The following is a 21,898-nucleotide window of genomic DNA, read 5'->3' on the forward strand; positions in this document are numbered from 1 at the left end:
CGCATCTCCGTCAGGAGAGCGTCTGCAGGGTCTTCGGGTAGAGGGGCCGGGCAGTAAATCTACTCCGATGTCTCCACCTAGTCCTGTCAAAGGCATGGGAGCTCAGATCCCTCACATGGTTAAACTATGGAAAATAAAATACCCTACAAGATGTACAGAACTTACCGGATTCGCAAGGCGCGTCACGCTTAGCCTGCGGTCCTCGTTAAGGGGAGGGGGGACCTTGGCGCCGTTGAACAGCACCTTCTAGACGTCCTTATGCGTCGTGCCAAAGAGCTCGCGTAGAGTCTGGTGCTGGGCCGGGTCAACTCCCATAAGTTGAAAGCCCGTTGTTGACACGGGAGGATCCGACGGAAGAGCATGACCTGGACTATGTTGAGAAGCTTGAGTTTCTTGCTTATCATGTTCTAGATACACTTCTGGAGTCTGTCCAACTCCACCGATGAGCCCCAGGACAGGCCCTTCTCCTTCCAGGAAGTGAGCCGCGTGGGGATTCCAGATTGAAACTCGAGGGCCGCCACCCAGTTGGTGTCGCGTGGCTCGGTGATGTAGAACCACCCCGATTGCCACCCCTTTATGGTCTCCACGAAGGAGCCCTCTAGCCATGTAACGTTGGGCATTTTACCCACCATGGCTCTGCCGCATTCCGCTTGTTGGTCGCCTACTACCTTTGGCTTGACATTAAAGGTCTTCAGCCACAGGCCGAAGTGGGGCTGGATGCGGAGGAAAGCCTCGCACACGACGATGAACGCCGAGATGTTGAGGACGAAGTTCGGGGCCAGATCATGAAAGTCCAGCCCATAATAGAACATAAGGCCACGGATGAATGGATGGAGGGGAAACCCCAGTCCGAGGATGAAGTGGGGGAGGAAAACCACCCGTTTGTAAGGTTTCGGGGTAGGGACGATCTGCCCCGCGGCTGGCATCCGGTGCACGATATCCGCGGCTAAGTATCCGGCCCCGCGTAGCTTTTTGATGTCTCCCTCCATGACGGAGGAGACCATCCACTTGCCTCCCGCTCCGTACATGTTTGGAGAGAGTTGAGGAGAAGGATGTGGACTTGGGCGCTGGAGCTCGAGTGCGCAAGAATGGATGAGCAAGGAGGAAGAAGGTGTGGGTACAAAAAGGTGAACCCTTATCCCTTTATAAGGGCGGACGAAACTATGCGCCCCCACCAGCCTGGTAAAACTCGCTTATCCCCCAAGAGTCATAATTGATGGGAATCCCGTAAGGGGACACGATCTCTGCTTCGACAAGACGTGCCGAGGAAACCGCCTCGTGAAACATGCTCAGGTTGGTTGTGAAAAACGATTTGAATGGTGACCTGGCTGTGGTGTGATGTCACACTACGGAATGTGTCGGCAGATTAGATTTGTGAAAATATTATTCTCTCTACAGTGATATGTGGAACTTGTTTTGCAGAGCTGGACATGTTCCTCCTGTTCAAAATCTTCTATGAAGTATTCGGAGGAGGAACCCGCCTTGCAATGCCGAAGACGATCTGCATGCCAGACTCATCGTCATTGAAGCCTGGTTCAGGGGCTACCGAGGGAGTCCCGGATGAGGGGGTATCCGGACAGTCGGATTATATCCTTTGACCGGACTATTGGACTATGAAGATACAAGATTGAAGACTTCGTCCCATGTCCGGATGGGACTCTCCTTGGCGTGGAAGGCAAGCTTGGCAACACGGATATGTAGATCTCCTTCCTTGTACCCGACTTTGTGTAACCCTAGCCCCCTCCGGTGTCTATATAAACCGAAGGGTTTTAGTCCGTAGGACAACATACAATCATACCATAGGCTAGCTTCTAGGGTTTAGCCTCTCTGATCTCGTGGCAGATCAACTCTTGTACTACTCATATTATCAAGAACAATCAAGCAGGTCGTAGGGTTTTACCTCCATCAAGAGGGCCCGAACCTGGGTAAACATCGTGTCCCCTGCCTCCTGTTACCATCCGCCTAGACACACAGTTCGGGACCCCCTAACCGAGATCCACCGGTTTTGACACCGACAGTGGGGGTTTGCCAATAGTTGGTTTGCTCAACTACAGTCCCACTTGCAAGTGAAAATGCAACACAACACGCATTCCCCTTGAGCGGCGTGCCGGACCAACCGTGCGGGGGTGCGACGAGAATAGGACAAGCTTTTGCTTTTGAACTTGTAACTTGTAAAATTTGGTTCTTCTCCTTGGTGCGACCGATAGATAGAAATACCGATTTTCCCTAGAGTAATGAGAAGTTTGGTTTTGGCACGGTTCATGCATGGTACTCCCTCCATTCCTAAATATTTGTCTTTCTAGAGATTTTAAAAAGTGACTACATACGGAGCAAAATGAGTGAATCTACAATCTAAAATATGTCTATATACATCCGTATGTGGTAGTCCATTTGAAATCTCTAAAAAGATAAATATTTTGGAACGGAGGGAGTACATACGAAAATTATGAAGTTGATGTGAAAGGTAAGATAATTACTAATGCAATATACTACTACATGGAATTGACAGAAAGGTAAAGATACATGCTGATCCATCAAAGACATCCTCACACCCTAGTGCACCGGGTCACCAACCGAAGTGTGAGAAGCAGCGGCGAGCTCAACGTGCTTCTGAACAATGATGTCCAAGGTTGCCATGCGGTCCAAGAAGGGTAGTGTCCTATCGTCCTCCTATTGCAAGTAGTAGTCCTTGTGGACAATTTGCGCATAGACATGGGTGATTATGTCGATGGTGGCTCCCTGCGCCAGGCGCTGCGCGGCAAGCACGACCTCGAGGTGGACATTCTCCAGTGTGACGGTGGGTAGTCGCAGGGCCACCAGTGCGAAGAGGTTGTCACCATAGAGGTCGTTGAGGGTGGCGGGCATCATAGAGCCTGTGCACTTGGGCTAGAGGTGTACGTCAAGGTCGTCCGCGAGCTTCTTGACAATGGTGATCTTATCGAGGAAGCCAACAAGGACCTTTTTGAACAAGGAGACGAAGCTATCGTCCAAGAGGCCTCTCGCCCTGGCGGCCGCAAGCACAACCAGGAGACGTTCCTCTGTGCCGGGCCGCAGCTCGGTGTCGTGGACTATCTGGCACAGGCGGATCATGCTCGCGCTCATCGCCTCCATGGGTCTACCTTCTACTCAACTGATCATGTGAATGGAGTGATCAGTCTTGCCCTTGGTTATGGTTCGTAGGTGTGTAGGATTTCATAGATTGGTCTAGCGGGGAGCCTTTATATTTGAAGTGCAGGCTGCGTTGCATTCACGTGTGTGTTGGCCATCTACCTGTCGGCCCTCCCTCCGTACCGGTGTAGTATAGTCATCTCACTGAGACCAAGTTGGGGCTAAATGAGAGAACTTTGATGTTTATTATTTTGTAATTAATGTCATTGCATGCAGGTAATTGAGCATTGCATGTTGTGCTGAAAGTAGTCTCAAGTCATTGAATGCATACTCACCCCACGTCTCCTATTGGCTGATTTATTTTTTCGTGGCCAAAAACAAGGAACAAGGTCGGTAGTTAATGCACCGTGGCCAGGCTATGCAAAAGTTTTGGGATTAGTCCCCTCTGTCTGGGTGCATAAGTCGTGCATCACGACCAAGGCCAAGGGAAAAACGAGAGAGCTTAATGCTTATTTGCTAATTAATATCATGCAATGAACTAACCACTACATGTCATGTTTGGTAGCCTCAAGTCATTGAAAGCATGTATGCCCCACATCTCTTATTGGTTGACATGTCTAGAAACCCGAAACGAGGTGGGAGTTAATGAACCGCGCCTAAGTGTCTTGAGATTATTTGTTTTTCATAAGATGACTTATACACCTAGATGGAGGGGAGTATTTGGTTTTCTTAACGTGACTAATGCACCAGTACAGAGGGAGTACAATACTAGTCTTTGATTGCAACTTTTTGCTCGTAGCTTACCAAGCTGACAGCTCGGTGAGACAATAGTAGTCTGATTGATGAGATTTCAGATTTGAGCCATCTACTGGAAGGGATAGTATATAATATCATCGGGAACTACATTCAAACCCGAATAAAACAATACGCCATGTATTTATTTACAGAGGGAGTAGTATATTTTTGTGACATGCATTACTAGATCTTGCTAGTCAAATACTAAATCCAGATGGAGGTGGTAGTAATACTAAATCAAGAGGTGGTACTAATACTAGTAGTACTACCAATGTAGTAGTACTATACTACCAGTTGGTCAAATTATTACGTGCTCATGCTCACAGTGAAGTGACAAGACCCTGTGCCAGAGATGACACCTGAGTTTAGGCGCCGTGTTCGGCATACCAAATTCACCCTCACCGTGTGCAGTCACTATCATCATGGCTGTAGAGCTAGCCTACTTACAACTAGTTGTGTTCTCTACTCTTTTCGTGCGTTTCCACGAGTATCTATACTCTTTTCTCTACTCTTGTAAAAAAACAGGGTTGGTGATGATGGTGTGCCTGCCATCATGCAATATAGGTCGTCCGATTTATATCTGACGAATAGGAAGGAAACTATGGCAATTTCGCAAAAAGATACACACACCCCTATCCACATTTGAAAATAAGGCTTTCCCTCATTCATCCTTTTCTATCACAAGGTAAACTACTCATACAAATGCATCTAGATGCTCCGTGCAAAGCACGGGCATCTTGCTAGTCCCTCTTATAAAAACACCGAGTAGGTGATGATGGTGTGCCTGCCATCCTGCAATATAGACCGTTCGATCTATATCTGACAGATAGAAACCAAACTATTGCAATTTTGCAAAAAGATACCCACACCCCTCTCCACATTTGCAGATAAGGCCTTCCCTTGTTCATCTTCGTCTCCTACAAGATGAATAGCTCGTATAAATGCATCTTGATGTTCCATGCAACGCATGGGCCTCTTGCTAGTAATAATAAATATTGTACTCGAGTATTGGGTATATCGTTGCCGCACCTATGCACACGAACATTTATCGTAACATAGTACCTCATGCTGGATAGTCGTAATATTACAAGTTTCAAACTGATATTACAAATTCTAGGAGTAATGTTGTACCAATGAAGAGGGAATTATTAGGAAGTTTACGTAAGAAATTTCGTTACTTTAGGTGGATGCAACATTATCATAAAACTAAAATCCACTGCCCTGACATGTCACTAATGGGAAACTCTGGAGACTTGATGTTTCAAAAACAAATTCAACTCCTGCAGAGACTTTGCCATTTAGGCTTAGACGCTTGTGGTGATCAACATGCCATTCATTGTTACGACAGTGAATGCCAAACCTCATTACCTTGAGCACACTTGCCTCCAGAATAAAGAACCTGGCCAATTTAATCTCAGATGTGCTGCCTCGGTAGTCGATCAAATCAATTTCTATAAGATGTTGACCAAGTCTTTCGATGAAATTGTTATAGTGCAGCACATTTTTCAGTTTCTGGTCTTTTTTATCTGCAAAAGAATAGAAGACATTAGAGCAGCTGGCTGTATAAGATTGTTGCGTCATCAAGAGGTACACATATCATTCGCTCATACGATAGGTTTGGCTCTAGGGCTAGTGATATTTTTTCACTCTCTCTTTCTCTTTCCTCTGATTTTCCTAGGAGCACGTGAAGAGATTGGGCATTTTTTGTCTTCCACTATGTGGTCGATTCCATATTTCTCAAAAGTATGCCACATAATACGCATCGATGTCAAATCAAAAGATTTGGGCACTGCTCTAGTGATGTGAGAGAGTTGGCACCATTGTGCACACAGATCCACATGTATAAACAAAACAATCAAACCAACTACACCAGCCTCTCCCTCTCCCTAACAAGTGTTTTTATTGCCTTAGTCCTCTCCCTCTCCCACGCAAGTGTTTGTTCATTGTGTGAGTTAGTTTGGCATCGGAGCAAAGTAGGTTATCCAGATTGGGGCACCAGGTGAGGAATGGAGGGCATCGATGCCAAATGTATCAGAAGTGAATTTGGCACGTGTTTTGGCCTACATAGTGGAGGGACATTATAACCCACTTTTCTACTACCTCGTATTTAGTACAAAATTTTGATCATAGATTTACCTAAGAAAATGCCAGTGCATGTCATCCAAAATTGTACCATTTGAAATTATGTTCAAATACGAATCCAACAATATAATTTTTAGTGACATGCATTAAGATTTTGTCAGTTAAATCTATGGTCAAATTTTCATACTACAAAAAGAGTAAACCAGGACGGAGGTAGTACTTGCTCTTAGTCTAACCATAGAGTTACTTGTCTATGTTACTTGCCACTATGACTAGCCTAGGCTACTAGTAGTAGAACAAAAAATGATACAGGTGATCATGTGAGAAAAAAAATACTAAAAACATGTCTTTTGGTGCAGTGCGTAGATGCAGTTTTGAACACTACAATTGTCATTGTAATTTGGAAAAATTACGAAAGAATTGAGCTACGTTGTGATTACCGTTTACTAATATGAAAGAAATTTCACCTCTATGTGTAGCTTCTGCGTGCACGTAAAGCATGTAAGGAATCCAACAACTTGATCCACATTGCAGACTATAGATTCCACCGCCAAGATCTTCACTATGCCCATAGACTGGGTCAAGCTTGTGGGAATCATTTTCTGGATGATAGTCATAAATACATAAAGAAGAAATTTAAAAATATGAATTTCAAAAAGATGGGGAAGAAGATGAGTATTGTGCCAGAATGATTACCGATGCAATAAAGTATCCAGAAAATTTGCCAGACAAGTACACCAACGCTGTCAATTTCGGCGTGTCAATGACCCTGATTTTTGTTGGACCTTCTAGATCAGATACAAGCAATCTCTCAAGGAAATGCACATTCTCAGTGACCATAATGTGGAAGAGCTCGAGTGATCTCTTCCCAATTGATGTCTTGTTGCGGGGCTAGCAACACAAATAAATCCATCAGAGATTCGTCGAGGCGATTTGGAGGCCAATAAACCCGTGGACCTGCCGAAGATGAAGGTACTTGATACGTCTCCAATGTATCTATAATTTATGAAGGATTCATGCCGTTATATTATCATTCTTGGATGTTTTACAATCATTTTATAGCAACTTTACATCATTTTTTGGGACTAACCTATTGACCCAGTGCCAAGTGCCAGTTGCGGTTTTTTGCTTGTTTTTTACATCGCAGGAAATCAATATCAAACGGAGTCCAAACACCGCAAAACCTTTTATGGATTTTTATGGACCAGAAGACCACTAATGGGCCAGAGCAACACTTGGGGGTGCCCCGAGGGGGGCACAACCCACCGGGGCATGCCTGGGGGCCCAGGCGCCCAGGTGGGTTGTGGCCTCCTCGGTGGCCTCCCGCACCCCCTCTTTACCCTATAAACCCACAGATATTCCAAAAACCCTCGGGGTTAACCTTGATCAGATGTTTTGCCGCCAAAAGGTTCTGTAGCCACCGAAAACCAATCTAGACCCTTTCTGGCACCCTGCCGGAGGGGGAATCATCTCCGGTGGCCATCTTCATCATCCCGACGGCCACCACGATGAGGAGGGAGTAGTCCAACCTCGGGGCTGAGGGTTTGTACCCGTAGTTATGTGTTAAATCTCTCTGTCTCTCTCTCTCATGTTCTTGAGATGTCATGATCTTGATGTATCGCGAGCTTTGTTAATATAGTCACATCATATGGTGTTTTCCCCTCTCTATCTTGTTGTGATGAATTGAGTTTTTCCCTTTGAGATTTTTTGTTATCGGATTGAATACTTTTATGGATTTTAGAACACTTTATATATGTCTTGCAAATGAATACTCGTGGTGACAATGGGTTATTATTTTGATTCACTTGATATACGTTTTGTCACTCAACTCATGGGTTCCCGAGGTGACATTGGGCTAATCTATGCATAGGGGTTGATGCATGTTCTTGTCTTTGTTTCTTCGGTAGAAATCTTGGGGCACTCTTTGAAATTCTTTGTGTTGGATTGAATAATGTGAATGTGAATACGAACTCTTGGTTAGATCGATAAGAAATAATAGCTTCATGTTATTTTAGTACGAACTCTAGGATAGATTGATCAGAAAGAATAGCTTTGAGGTGGTTTCGTACCCTACAAACAATTCTGTAACGCCCTGAGACCGATGTGCCAGTTGTCCTCTAGTTATTCGTTGTTGTTGCCTTGTCATTGCTTGCATGTCATGCATTGCATATCATGTCAGCATGTGCATTTCATTTGCATACATGTTCGTCTCATGCATCTGAGCTTTTTCCCCGTTGTCCGTTTTGCAATCTGGCGCTCCTATGTCACCCGGTGTTCCTTTCTACCGCTTTTTCATGTGCGGGCGTTAAACATTTCCGGATTGGACCAAGACTTGCCATGCGGCCTTGGTTTAATACTGGTAGACCGCCTGTCAAGTTTCGTGCCATTTGGACTTCGTTTGATACTCCAACGGTTAACCGAGGGACCGAGAAGGCCTCATGAGTGTTGCAGCCCAACACCCTTCCAATTTGGCCGAAAACCCACGTAAACCTCCTCTATCATCTCGGTCGTTCGATCACGATCGCGTGGCCAAAAACCGCACGTCATTTGGACTCTCCTAGCTCCCTCTACCTATAAATATGTGCATCTCCCCGAAATTTCAGATGAAACCCTAGTCTTCTTCCACCTCCTGCCACCGGACAATGTCCATCCCGAGTCGGACGTGTCTGCATTGCCGCACTGGACCAATCGGTAAGCGCCACATGTCCGGGCGCCGCCCTCCGCCGCCGCGGCCCACGAGGCCCACGTCCGGCCCGCCCGCGCCTGCGCCGGGCCCGAACCACGCCCCGCGCGCCGCCCGTCCCCGCCGCCCGCTCCGTCGTGCTCTGCCGCCGCGCCAGTTCGCCGGAACACCGCCGCCTCGCCGCGCCTCCACCATAGCTCGCCGGAGCCCCGCCGCCTCGCCGCGCCTCCGCCTCAGCTCGCCGGAAACCCCGCCGCCGTTCGCCCGAGCGCCTCCCTATGCGTGGGCTCGAACTGGATCGAGCTCGCCGCCCCTTCGTCGCCGACAGCTGCTCCGGTTGGCGAGCGCGCCCGCCGCCCCTGCCATGGCCGCCCCGCTCGCCGCCGACACCGGATCCGGCGAGATCCGATCGATGGCGCCCCGGATCTGTCCGTCCCGGCCTCCCCGACCACTCCCTCAACCTCTGTCGTCGTCTCCATCGTCTCCGGCGACTTTCCGGCGAGATCCACGACGCCGTTGATTTTTGCTCCGAGGTGCTGATATTTCACTAAGTCCCCGAAATTTCCAGATTCAAATGCCCATGTTCATCAGGTCATAACTTTGCATCCGTAGCTCCGATTCATGCGTGTAGCATATCAAAATGTTCGTCCCTGAGATTACATCATTTCATCTCATTGCATCATTTTCATTTGAGCTCATCTTGATGCCTGAAATGCTGTTGGAAGAGAGCTATTTGAGTTAATTGTCAGATCTGCTGCATCAAATAGCTATTTGTCATTTTTGCCATGATTAATGTGTGCATGATATGCTCCCGAGGTCTACATGTATTTTGTTATATGCCATGCCATCTTTACAGAGGTGCTTGCCATGTATTTTTGTGATATGTGTGGTGACTAGCACAAGCTTGCAAAGTAGCGTATTCGGTAATGCTGATTTCAGGGACTTAGAATTTCTCTAAGTCCTTGATCTGTTTTTATCAATATGCCATATGTTCATGTTGTTTCCTAGTGATCCGTGCCTCTTTTGAGGATGATCAGTAAGGATGATTTTTTTAACATTGTGGTGCTCTATCCATCCATGTCTTTGTTTGCAATTATGGAGCAACCTAGCTTGAGTCAATCGAGCTCTACTTTTACTATTTCATGAACCCTGGCAGATTATTTACTCGTTAGCGATTTTGCCGAGGATGTTGTTGTTGATCCGTGCATGCTATGATGTTGTTCTTGCCATGTCTAGCTTCTATGACATGTATTCTTGATGGGTGTATGCTTATTTTGTCATGCCATGCTCTGTAGTGAGTGCATCGAGCTCGTAAACATGCCTACCCGTTAACAGATTTGCATGCTCCAGTTTTTCCCTAAGTCTGTAATCTGATTATGCTTTTGCCATGTTCACATGCTTGCAATTGTATTTTCTAATCCCTTTTGACTCAAGGTAACTAAGGGACATTTGTTAAGTGCTTTGAGTAGCTTCATGTCATGCCTTTCTTTGCCATGTTAAGTTCCTGTAGCATGTAGTTTTCAAGCTCCAAAGTGTGCTACTTGATGATAAATCTCAGACTTGTGTTAATTTCAAGTCTGAAACCTGTTATCATTTGCACTTTTTCTAGGCTTGCTTGAACCTGTTAATGGATGAATTAGCCGTAGCTCAGTGTTCATCTTTTGTCAAGCATCATGAGTGGATCCCTGCCATGTATTTTGCTGTCATGTTTGAGTGCTGTAACATATTTATCTTGTTGCATTTAGTTGGCTACTTGCTGTTTATCGCAGACCGATGCCATATTTGTTTTGCTTGCCATTTCCAAACCGTGCATCCGATTCCGGTGATATTTATATCGATTTGAACCGAAATCACCTCACCTTTCCAGTGGCACTCTTGGATTTCCATGTTGAGGCCAGGTTCCATCATTCCTTTGCAAATCTTGCATATGTATCACATACCGCATCCCGCATATCATGCCATGGTCATGTGTTGGTTGTTTACTATGCTGTGTGCTTCTTTCCGGTGTTGCTTCTTTGCGTTGGTTCCGCTAACGTCGCGTTTGTGAGGACCCGTTCGACTACGTCCGTTTGTCTTCATCATGAACTCGTTCTTCTTCCTTGCGGGATTTCAGGCAAGATGACCATACCCTCGAAATCACTTCTATCTTTGCTTGCTAGTTGCTCGCTCTTTTGCTATGCCTATGCAGCGATACCTACCACTTGCTTATCATGCCTCCCATATTGTTGAACCAAGCCTCTAACCCACCTTGTCCTAGCAAACCATTGTTTGGCTATGTTACCGCTTTGCTCAGCCCCTCTTATAGCGTTGTTAGTTGTAGGTGAAGATTTAAGTTTGTTCCTTGTTGGAACATGGAGATGTTGTTCCTTGTTGGGACATGTTTACTTGCTGGGATATCACAATATCTCTTATTTAATTAATGCATCTATATACTTGGTAAAGGGTGGAAGGCTCGGCCTTATGCCTAGTGTTTTGTTCCAATCTTGCCTCCCTAGTTTCCGTCATATCGGTGTTATGTTCCCGGATTTTGCGTTCCTTATGTGGTTGGGTTATAATGGGAACCCCTTGACAGTTTGCCTTGAATAAAAGTCCTCCAACAATGTCCAACATTGGTTTTACCATTCGCCACCTAGCCTTTTCTTTTCCCTTGGGAGTCGCGCTCCTGAGGGTCATCATTATTTTACCCCCCGCCCCCCGGGCGAGTGCTCCTCTGAGTGTTGGTCCAAACTAGAGCCCCTTGCAGCACCACCTCGGGGAAACTCGAGGACTGGTTTTAGTTGTACGGACTGCTCATCTGAGTGTGCCCTGAGAACAAGATATGTGCAGCTCCTATCGGGATTTGTCGGCACATTCGGGCGGTATTGCTGGACTTGTTTTACCATTGTCGAAGTTGTCTTGTAGAACAGGGATGCCGAGTCTGATCGGAATGTCATGGGAGAAGGTTTATCCTTCGTTGACCGTGAGAGCTTGTGATGGGCTAAGTTGGGACTCCCCTGCAGGGAATTGAACTTTCGAAAGTCGTGCCCACGGTTATGGGCAGATGAGAATTTGTTAACGTCCGGTTGTAGAAAACCTGAAGTTGACCTTAATTAAAATGCATCAACCGCGTGTGTAACCGTGATGGTCTCTTTCCGGCGGAGTCCGGGAAGTGAACACGGTGTTGGAGTTATGTTTGACGTAGGTTGTTCTAGGATCACTTCTTGATCATAGTTTCTCGATCATGCTTTGCCTTCTCTTCTTGCTCTCATTTGCATATGTTAGCCACCATATATCCTAGTCGCTTGCTGCAGCTCCACCTCATAACTTTACCTTACCCATAAGCTTAAATAGTCTTGATCGCGAGGGTGCGAGATTGCTGAGTCCCCGTGACTCACAGATACTTCCAAAACCAGCTTGCAGGTGCCGATGAGTCCGTGCCGATGACGCAACCAAGCTCAGGAGGAGCTCGATGAAGATCGTGTCCTTTGTATTGTTTTGATCTAGTTGATCAGTAGTGGAGCCCAGTCGGCACAATTGGGGATCTGTGTAGCATTTGGGGTAGTCTTCTTTTATTTTGGCTCCGTAGTCGGGACTTGATTGTAACTGGTTGATGTAATGGTTTTATTCATGTAATTGTGTGAAGTAGCGATTGTAAGCCAACTATGTATCTCTTTCCCTTATGTATTACATGGGTTGTTTGCGAAGATTACCTCACTTGCGACATTGCTTTCAATGCGGTTATGCCTCTAAGTCGTGCTTCAACACGTGGGAGATTTAACCGCATCGAGGGCATTACAAGTTGGTATCAGAGCCTTCCCCGACCTTAGGAGCCCCCATTGCTTGATCGAATTAGCTGACGAGTTGTGTCTAGAAAAATGTTTTGAGTCATTTAGGAATTATATATCGGAGAGTTTAGGAATTCTTTTTACTCCCCAGTCCCTTCATCACTCTGGTAAGGCATCCTGACGTAGAGTTTTGACTCTTCTCTTCTCAGATTTCACTAAAAAAATTTAGGATCACGCGGGTATCTTGGAATCGTTCCATTGGTTTTGTGACGAGAACATTGTTCTTGGTGCCTCCTAACAATTAGGGATTGTGGCAGTGTCCCAGGGAGTTGAGCTCCAAGGTGTTGTCGTCACAATTTTATCATTGCAGTTCTGGAATACCTGAGTTTAGTTTCGCCGACATCAAAAATCTCTTTTATGCAGTTGTTGGTGAGATAACCTCGACGCCACCCAGTACTGGGGCGGGAGTTCAGGAGTATTGCCATAACTTGTATAACGGATGCTTTTCGAAGGTTGAGGTAGATGATTTCCGATGGTTTCTTGGTTACGTGTTGAAGGATGGATACAGCTGGATGTAGGATTTTCTAGTTTTGGGTGAGATATTATGCTTCCCCTGTACCCCCAACACCTGACCGCATAACTGGGAAAACTTCGGGTGTTTATAAGTGGGAATTCAAGTAGCTCCTAGGATATCTTTCTGACAGATGTATGATATGAAATTGGGGTTCGGCGTCTAGTGGTTCGCCTATTCACGGTCGGTTTTACAGTGGTCTTGTTGTGTCTTAAAGAGTCCTTGGCTATGCTGACTCGGGGACGCTTCGTATTTCATGTGCACTGCCTTGTACATGATGGTGCGGTACGATCGAGCTTGTGTAGGCCCCACCACAAAAACTTCGGACGAAAACTCTATCGTATGTTTGTTCCGGCTTATTCTGCAAGCCAATACTTTGTTTTGTTTTGAGTTGTGGTATTCAAGTTGCTTCAATGTCAAATGTTGATTCCATACCTGTTCCTAAGCGGTGTTCTCATACTCCGATGTGAATACCAATCCTTCTTGTTTATCGAGATTGTGCTGTCAATCCTTTTCAACCGGTGTGTCTCTCTTCAAGTGGATCCGATCACTTCAACATTCGGAAGATCAAGTATCAGTTCTTCTCAACGGTGTTTCTTTCATCCGTCTCCAAGTTGCCTTTGTTTTTTCCCCCCCCCCCCCCCCTTTTTTCTTCAAGGACTCAGATTTCTCAATCAAGTATCATTTTATTTATGGAAGTCTCTCCATTCTTTTCCTTCAATGTTCTTATCCGGTGATTCTCATGAAGATCCTAACGGAGCTCCAAGTTCATCATTCTCCATTCTTTCCTTTTTCCGGTGGATCAAATTCAAGCTTTCGGTGTTGATCATATTCTTTTCTGTATTTCAAATGCTTTTCTCGTGCCGGTGGACCTCATAACCATTCATTTCTCGCTATTCATTTGTTCCGGAGTGCTCAAGATATCTCGAAGATTCGTGTTTTCCACTCTGCATTCGTTCAAGATCTTTTGAGGTTGTTATCTCATTCTAGCCATTTAATTCAACTGGTGCAATCTCAGTTTCTAACAATCGTTCAACGGTGTTTCTTTTGAGTGGGCCCTAACCCATAGGTCTTTTCCAGGATCTTACCTGACTCTTCTAATTCTCCCGGAGTTATTCTCAAATTCTTTTCCAAGTTTGACGTAAGAATGAATTATCATCAGTCAAATGTCTTTCACCAAGATCTTTCAAATTATTTTCATCATTGGTTCAACCTTTCCAATTTTAATTCTGGAGTACCTCAATAATTCTTGGTGGTGTTTCCTCGTCGTCATTCTCTGCATTTGAAGACCGAAGAAGAGTCTTTCCTCCATATCTTGGCTCGTTCTCTCAAGATTCATGGTTCTAGCGTTATGCCATCCTCTCATAATTGTTTTCGATTGTGAGAATTCTTTTCATCCATCCGGAGCAATTCAAGAGTCTTTTCAGTTTGTTTCTCCGAAGGCCACCACCTCAGAAGTATTCATTCTCAGCTTTCAGCTCTCTTTCTCTAAATCTTACCGGTGCATCATTCAAGTATACTCTAATCAGTTCGTGATCCCTTCGTTCACTTGTATCTAAATTCTCTAAAGTATCCTCGTTCATTTCATAATTCTTCCCGGTGTTCCTCTATCTTTCCTTTGGTCATTTTAATTCTAACGGTGGCTCGTTCAAGAGTTCTCTTATTTATCAATTTATTCGTTGTTCCAATCCTACCGGCAGTTCGTCGAAGACATTCTCAAGTTTATGTAATATCTATGAGAATAAGTAATATGTCAAATCCGTTGATTGTCATCAATTTAATTGATGAAGGATAAGCATAATGTAATTCTTATTCTTGTTTCATCCAAGAGATTAATTCCTTATTTCGGAGGCTTATCAAATTTGTTGTTTCATTTGTTTCATCTTTTCTTTCCTGGAGTTCCAAGCTCTAATTATCACGGAGATCCATCTAAATCATTGCAAGAATTCAACTTGTGTTTTCCACTTCTCTTTCTTTTTGTTTGACCATTCTTTTGTTTACCGGAGTTCTTCATCAAGGTGCTACATGATGGTTTATCAAAGAAATATTTCCTTCTCCAAGTGTTCATTGAGATTCTTTTCAAAGGAGCTCAAGCTTTCTTCATCTTGCTATCCGGAGTGCAATTCTTTATTCCGTATCATTGGAGGTGGTATTATGTCATTCTTGATAACTTGAGTTCATGTTTCATGATTCACATGCTGTTAAGAATGAGGTATTTCAAATCCATCAACCTCTTTGTTGGAGTTATCTTGGGTTATATTTCACCTAAAGCCTTCCTTAAGGATAGTTTGCTATTTATCGTGATCACAAATGACCCAAGTTCTTCATCTACCCTCCCGGTGAAATAAGTTTCTCGTCTTGTTCATATCAACCAAATTCTTCTTCCCGTGAGTGGCAGGTTGTCACCTCATAATTTGAGATGTATTCCATAAGACCATATCAAGATTATTCTTTTTGTTGTTGGTTTTTTTCCAACAACTCCGTTCGACCCTTTTCCTAAAGATACCTGTTCAAGCTCTTTTGTAGCAGAAGTTGGCATTTTCTTCTCAATTCTCCTATTTCAATTATCTATCTACTATTCTTCCGTTACAGAAGCATCGTGATGTTGCTCTCTTCAACCTATCTTCTTGTTTTGTCAGGATCATGTTCTTTTCATGCCTATCCATCTAACCGGAGTGTTGTGCCTTTTGGCTCAAGTTCTTTTCATCTTTTCAAGCTTTGCATCCCTTCTCAACCGGAGTGCTTCCCAAAGTTGTTCTTCCTTGTTCCTCTTTGCTAACAGAGTGCTTTCAACTTCTTTTATCTCTGTTGTATTCTTTTCTCGATATGGCTTAACCTTTTCAAGGTTCTTTGGTTTCACTCGTTTGTCAAAGGAGCAACTTAGTTTTACCTCTTCTCTTTCTCTTCCGTTTTTTCCCTCTGGTGCCATTCTAGATCTCGGGACGAGATCCTCTCGTAGTGGTGGAGCGTTGTAATGCCCCGAGACCGATGTGCCAGTTGTCCTCCAGTTATTCGTTGTTGTTGCCTTGTCATTGCTTGCGTGTCATGCATTGCATATCATGTCAGCATGTGCATTTCATTTGCATACATGTTCGTTTCATGCATCCGAGGTTTTTCCCCGTTGTTCGTTTTGCAATCCGGCGCTCCTAAGTCACCCGGTGTCCCTTTCTACCTCTTTTTCGTTTGCGGGTGTTAAACATTTCCGTATTGGACCGAGACTTGTCATGCGGCCTTGGTTTACGACCGGTAGACCACCTGTCAAGTTTCGTGCCATTTGGACTTCGTTTGATACTCCAACGGTTAACCAAGGGACTGAGAAGGCCTCGTGAGTGTTGCAGCCCAACACCCTTCCAATTTGGCCCAAAACCCACCTAAACCTCCTCTATCATCTCGGTCGTTCGATCACGATCGCGTGGCCGAAAACCGCACCTCATTTGGACTCTCCTAGCTCCCACTACCTATAAATATGTGCATCTCCCCGAAATTTCGGATGAAACCCTAGTCTTCTTCCACCTCCTGCCGCCGGACAGTGTCCATCCCGAGTCGGACGTGTCCGCATCGCCGCGCCGGACCAATCGGTGCACGCCACGTGTCCGAGCGCCGCCCTCCGCCGCCGCGGCCCGCGAGGCCCACGGCCGGCCCGCCCACGCCTGCGCCGGGCCCAAACCACGCCTCGCGCGCCGCCCGTCCCCGCCGCCCGCTCCGTCGTGCTCCGCCGCCGCGCCAGTTTGCCGGAACACCGCCGCCTCGCCGCGCCTCCACCACAGCTCGCCAGAGCCCCGCCGCCTCGTCGCGCCTCCGCCTCAGCTCGCCGGAAACCCCGCCGCCGTTCGCCCGAGCGCCTCCCTATGCGAGGGCTCGAACCGGATCGAGCTCGCTGCCCCTTCGTCGCCGGCAACTGCTCCGGCTGGCGAGCGCGCCTACCGCCCCTGCCATGGCCGCCCCGCTCGCCGCCGACGCCGGATCCAGCGAGATCCGGTCGAGGTCGCCCCGGATCCGTCCTTCCCCGGCCTCCCCGACCTCTCCCTCGACCTCTGTCGTCGTCTCCATCGTCTCCGGCGACTTTCCGGCGAGATCCACGCCGCCGTTGACTTTTGCTCCGAGGTGATGATATTTCACCATGTCCCCGAAATTTCCAGATTCAAATGCCCATGTTCATCAGGTCATAACTTTTCATCCGTAGCTCTGATTCATGCGTGTAGCATATCAAAATGTTCGCCCCTGAGAGTACACCATTTCATCTCACTGCATCATTTTCATTTGAGCTAATCTTGATGCCCGAAATGCCGTTTGAAGAGATCTATTTGAGTTAATTGTCAGATCTGCTGCATCAAATAGCTATTTGTCATTTTTGCCATGATTAATGTGTGCATGATATGCTCCCGAGCTCTACATGTGTTTTTTTATATGCCATGCCATCTTTACAGAGGTTCTTACCATGTATTTTTGTGATATATGTGGTGACTAGCACAAGCTTGCAAAGTAGCGTATTCGGTAATTCTGATTTCAGGGACTTCGAATTTCTCTAAGTCCTTGATCTGTTTTTATCAATATGCCATATGTTCATGTTGTTTCCTAGTGATCCGTCCCTCTTTTGAGGATGATCAGTAAGGATGATTTGTTAACATTATGGTGCTCTATCCATCCATGTATTTTTTTGCAATTATGGAGAATCCTAGCTTGAGTGAATCGAGCTCTACTTTTGCTATTTCGTGAACCCTGGCAGATTGTTTACTTGTTACCAATTTTGCCGAGGATGTTGTTGTTGATCCGTGCATGCTATGATGTTGTTCTTGCCATGTCTAGCTTCTATGACATGTATTATTGATGGGTGTATGCTTATTTTTTCATGCCATGCTCTGTAGTGAGTGCATCGAGCTCGTAAACATGCCTACCCGTTAACAGATTTGCATGCTCCAGTTTTTCCCTAAGTCTGTAATCTGATTATGCTTTTGCCATGTTCACATGCTTGCAATTGTATTTTCTAATCCCTTTTGGCTCAAGGTAACCAAGGGACTTTTGTTAAGTGCTCTGAGTAGATTCATGTCATGCCTTGCTTTGCCATGTTAAGTTCTGTAGCATGTAGTTTTCATGCTCCAAAATGTGCTACTTGATGATAAATCCCAGACTTGTGTTAATTTCACTAAGTCTGAAACCTGTTATCATTTGCACTTTTGCCAGGCTTGCTTGAACCTGTTAATGGATGAATTAGCCATAGCTCAGTGTTCCTCTTTTGACAAGCATCATGAGTGGATCCCTACCATGTATTTTGTTGTCATGTTTGAGTGTTGTAGCATATTTATCTTGTTGCATTTGGTTGGATACTTGCTGTTTATCGCAGACCAGTGCCATATTTGTTTTGCTTGCCATTTCCAAACCGTGCATCCGATTCCGGTGATCTTTATATCAGTTTCAACCGAAATCACCTCACCTTTCCATTGGCACTCTTAGATTTCCAAGTTGAGGCCAGGTTCCATCATTCCTTTGCAAATCTTGCATATGCATCACATACCGCATCCCGCATATCATACCATGGTCATGTGTTGGTTGTTTACTATGTTGTGTGCTTCTTTACGGTGTTGCTTCTTCGGGTTGGTTCCGGTAACATGCGTTTGTGAGGACCCGTTCGACTACGTCCGTTTGTCTTCTTCATGGACTCGTTCTTCTTCCTTGCGGGATTTCAGGCAAGATGACCATACCCTCGAAATCACTTCTATCTTTGCTTGCTAGTTGCTCGCTCTTTTGCTATGCCTATGTTGCGATACCTACCGCTTGCTTATCATGCCTCCCATATTGTTGAACCAAGCCTCTAACCCACCTTGTCCTAGCAAACCGTTGTTTGGCTATGTTACCGCTTTGCTCAGCCCCTCTTATAGCGTTGTTAGTTGCAGGTGAAGATTGAAGTTTGTTCCTTGTTGGAACATGGAGATGTTGTTCCTTGTTGGGACATGTTTACTTGTTGGGATATCACAATATCTCTTATTTAATTAATGCATCTATATGCTTGGTAAAGGGTGGAAGGCTCGGCCTTATGCCTGGTGTTTTGTTCCACTCTTGCCGCCCTAGTTTCCGTCATATCGGTGTTATGTTCCCGGATTTTGTGTTCCTTACGCGGTTGGGTTATAATGGGAACCCCTTGACAGTTCGCCTTGAATAAAACTCCTCCAGCAATGCCCAACATTGGTTTTACCATTCGCCACCTAGCCTTTTCTTTTCCCTTGGGAGTCGCGCTCCTGAGGGTCATCATTATTTTACCCCCCCCCCCGGGCCAGTGCTCCTCTGAGTGTTGGTCCAAACTAGAGCCCCTTGCAGCGCCACCTCGGGGAAACTCGAGGGCTGGTTTTAGTTGTAAGGACTGCTCATCTGAGTGTGCCCTGAGAACGAGATATGTGCAGCTCCTATCGGGATTTGTCGGCACATTCGGGCGGTGTTGCTGGACTTGTTTTACCTTTGGCGAAGTTGTCTTGTAGAACCGGGATGCCGAATCTGATCGGAATGTCTTGGGAGAAGGTTTATCCTTCGTTGACCGTGAGAGCTTGTGATGGGGTAAGTTCGGACTCCCCTGCAGGGATTTGAACTTTTGAAAGCCGTGCCCGCGGTTATGGGCAGATGGGAATTTGTTAACGTCCGTTTGTAGAAAAACTGAAGTTGATCTTAATTAAAATGCATCAACCGGATGTGTAACTGTGATGGTCTCTTTCAGGCGGAGTCCGGGAAGTGAACACGGTGTTGGAGTTATGTTTGACGTAGGTTGTTCTAGGATCACTTCTTGATCATAGTTTCTCGATCGTGCTTTGCCTTCTCTTCTCGCTCTCATTTGCGTATGTTAGCCACCATATATGCTAGTCGCTTGCTGCAGCTCCACCTCATACCTTTACCTTACCCATAAGCTTAAATAGTCTTGATCGCGAGGGTGCGAGATTGCGGAGTCCCCGTGACTCACAGATACTTCCAAAACCAGCTTGTAGGTGCCGATGAGTCCGTGCAGATGACGCAACCAAGCTCAGGAGGAGCTCAATGAAGATCTTGTCCTTTGTATTGTTTTGATCCAGTTGATCAGTAGTGGAGCTCAGTCGGGACGATCAGGGATCTGTGTAGCATTTGGGGTAGTCTTCTTTTATTTTGGCTCCGTAGTTGGGCCTTGATTGTAACTGGTTGATGTAATGGTTTTATTCATGTAATTGTGTGAAGTGGCGATTGTAAGCCAACTATGTATCTCTTTCCCTTATGTATTACATGGGTTGTTTGCGAAGATTACCTCACTTGCGACATTGCTTTCAATGCGGTTATGCCTCTAAGTCGTGCTTCAACACGTGGGAGATATAGTCGTACTTCTTTGTGTTGGATTGAATAATGTGAATATGAATTTTCTTTGGTGTTATTTTAGTACGAACTCTTGGTTAGATTGATAAGAAAGAATAGCTTCATGTTATTTTAGTACGAACTCTAGGATAGATTGATCAGAAAGAATAGCTTTGAGGTGGTTTCGTACCCTACAAACAATTATGTCTTATGTTCTCCGCTAGATAGGAACTTTGGAGTGATTCTTCATTGCACGTTGAGGGAAGGTTATATGATCCAATTATATTAGTTTTGTTGAAAGATTGCACTACCGAAAGTACGGACACTAGGCCTCATTTTCACGCATTGCAATATCGTTTTTGTGCGTGTTTACTATTTGCTACCTTGCTGTTTTTACTTATTAAGATTATAAAAATATATTTCTACCATCAATATTACACTTTTATCACCATCTCTTCGCCGAACTAGTGCACCTATACAAATTACCATTGTATTTGGTGTGTTGGGGACACAAGAGACTTTTTATTATTAGGTTACACGGTTGTTTGAGAGAGACCATCTTCATCCTACACTACCCATGGATTGATAAACCTTAGGTCATCCACTTGAGGGAAAATTGCTACTGTCCTACAAATCTCTGTGCTTGGACGCCCAACACGTGTCTACAAGAATAAAGTTGCGTAGTAGACATCAAGCTCTTTTCTGGCGCCGTTGCCGTGGAGGTGAGTGCTTGAAGGTATATCTTTAGATCTTGCAATCAAATCTTTTAGTTTCTTGTTAATCACTAGTTTGGTTTTTAAAAGAAAACTACGAAAAATGGAATTGAGGTTGCATCATATTATTCATCTTGATAATGTATTTTGTGAAAATGATGGAATGGAAAATTGTGCTCAATTGATAGTACAAGAATTCAATGGAATGTTTGGTATAAATGATGAGCATGATTGCAATGTCGTTAGTATGAATTCTTTGAATATCCACAATGCCAATGATATGCAAAGCCATAAGATTGGGTATGCTATGTTTGATGAAGATGATATTTTTAGTCCCCCAAGATTTAATGTGCAAATTTGTTATAATGATAGCATGCCTCCTATTTATGATGATTATATTGATGAAAGTAGATTTGGACAGGTCATGACTTTATTTAGTGATGAATCCACTATTTTGGAAGAGGTTTCAATTGAGTGTGACAACAAAGTTGCTATGTATGATGATTATGGTGATGACATATATGTTATAGAGAATAATAATAAGCATGAAACTTGTCATCATGATTCTTATTTTTAATCCCATGATAGTTATTTTGTTGAGTTTGCTCCCACTACTATTGATGAGAAGAAATTTGCTTATGTGAAGAGTAATAAGTTTTCTATGCTTTTGTGTCATGAAAAGAATGCTTTATGTGATGGTTATATTGTTGAATTTCTTCATGATTCTACTGAAAATTATTGTGAGGGAGGAACTTATGTGTTGAAAATCTTGAAGTTTTGCTTGTTTTGCCCTCCTATGCTAGTTGATTCTTGTTCCCATGAATTGTTTGCTCACAAAAGCCCTATTCATAGGGAGTGGGCTAGACTTAAATGTGCTTTC

Source organism: Triticum urartu, chromosome 4, assembly GCF_003073215.2.
Source record: "Triticum urartu cultivar G1812 chromosome 4, Tu2.1, whole genome shotgun sequence".
NCBI classification, from domain to species: domain Eukaryota; kingdom Viridiplantae; phylum Streptophyta; class Magnoliopsida; order Poales; family Poaceae; genus Triticum; species Triticum urartu.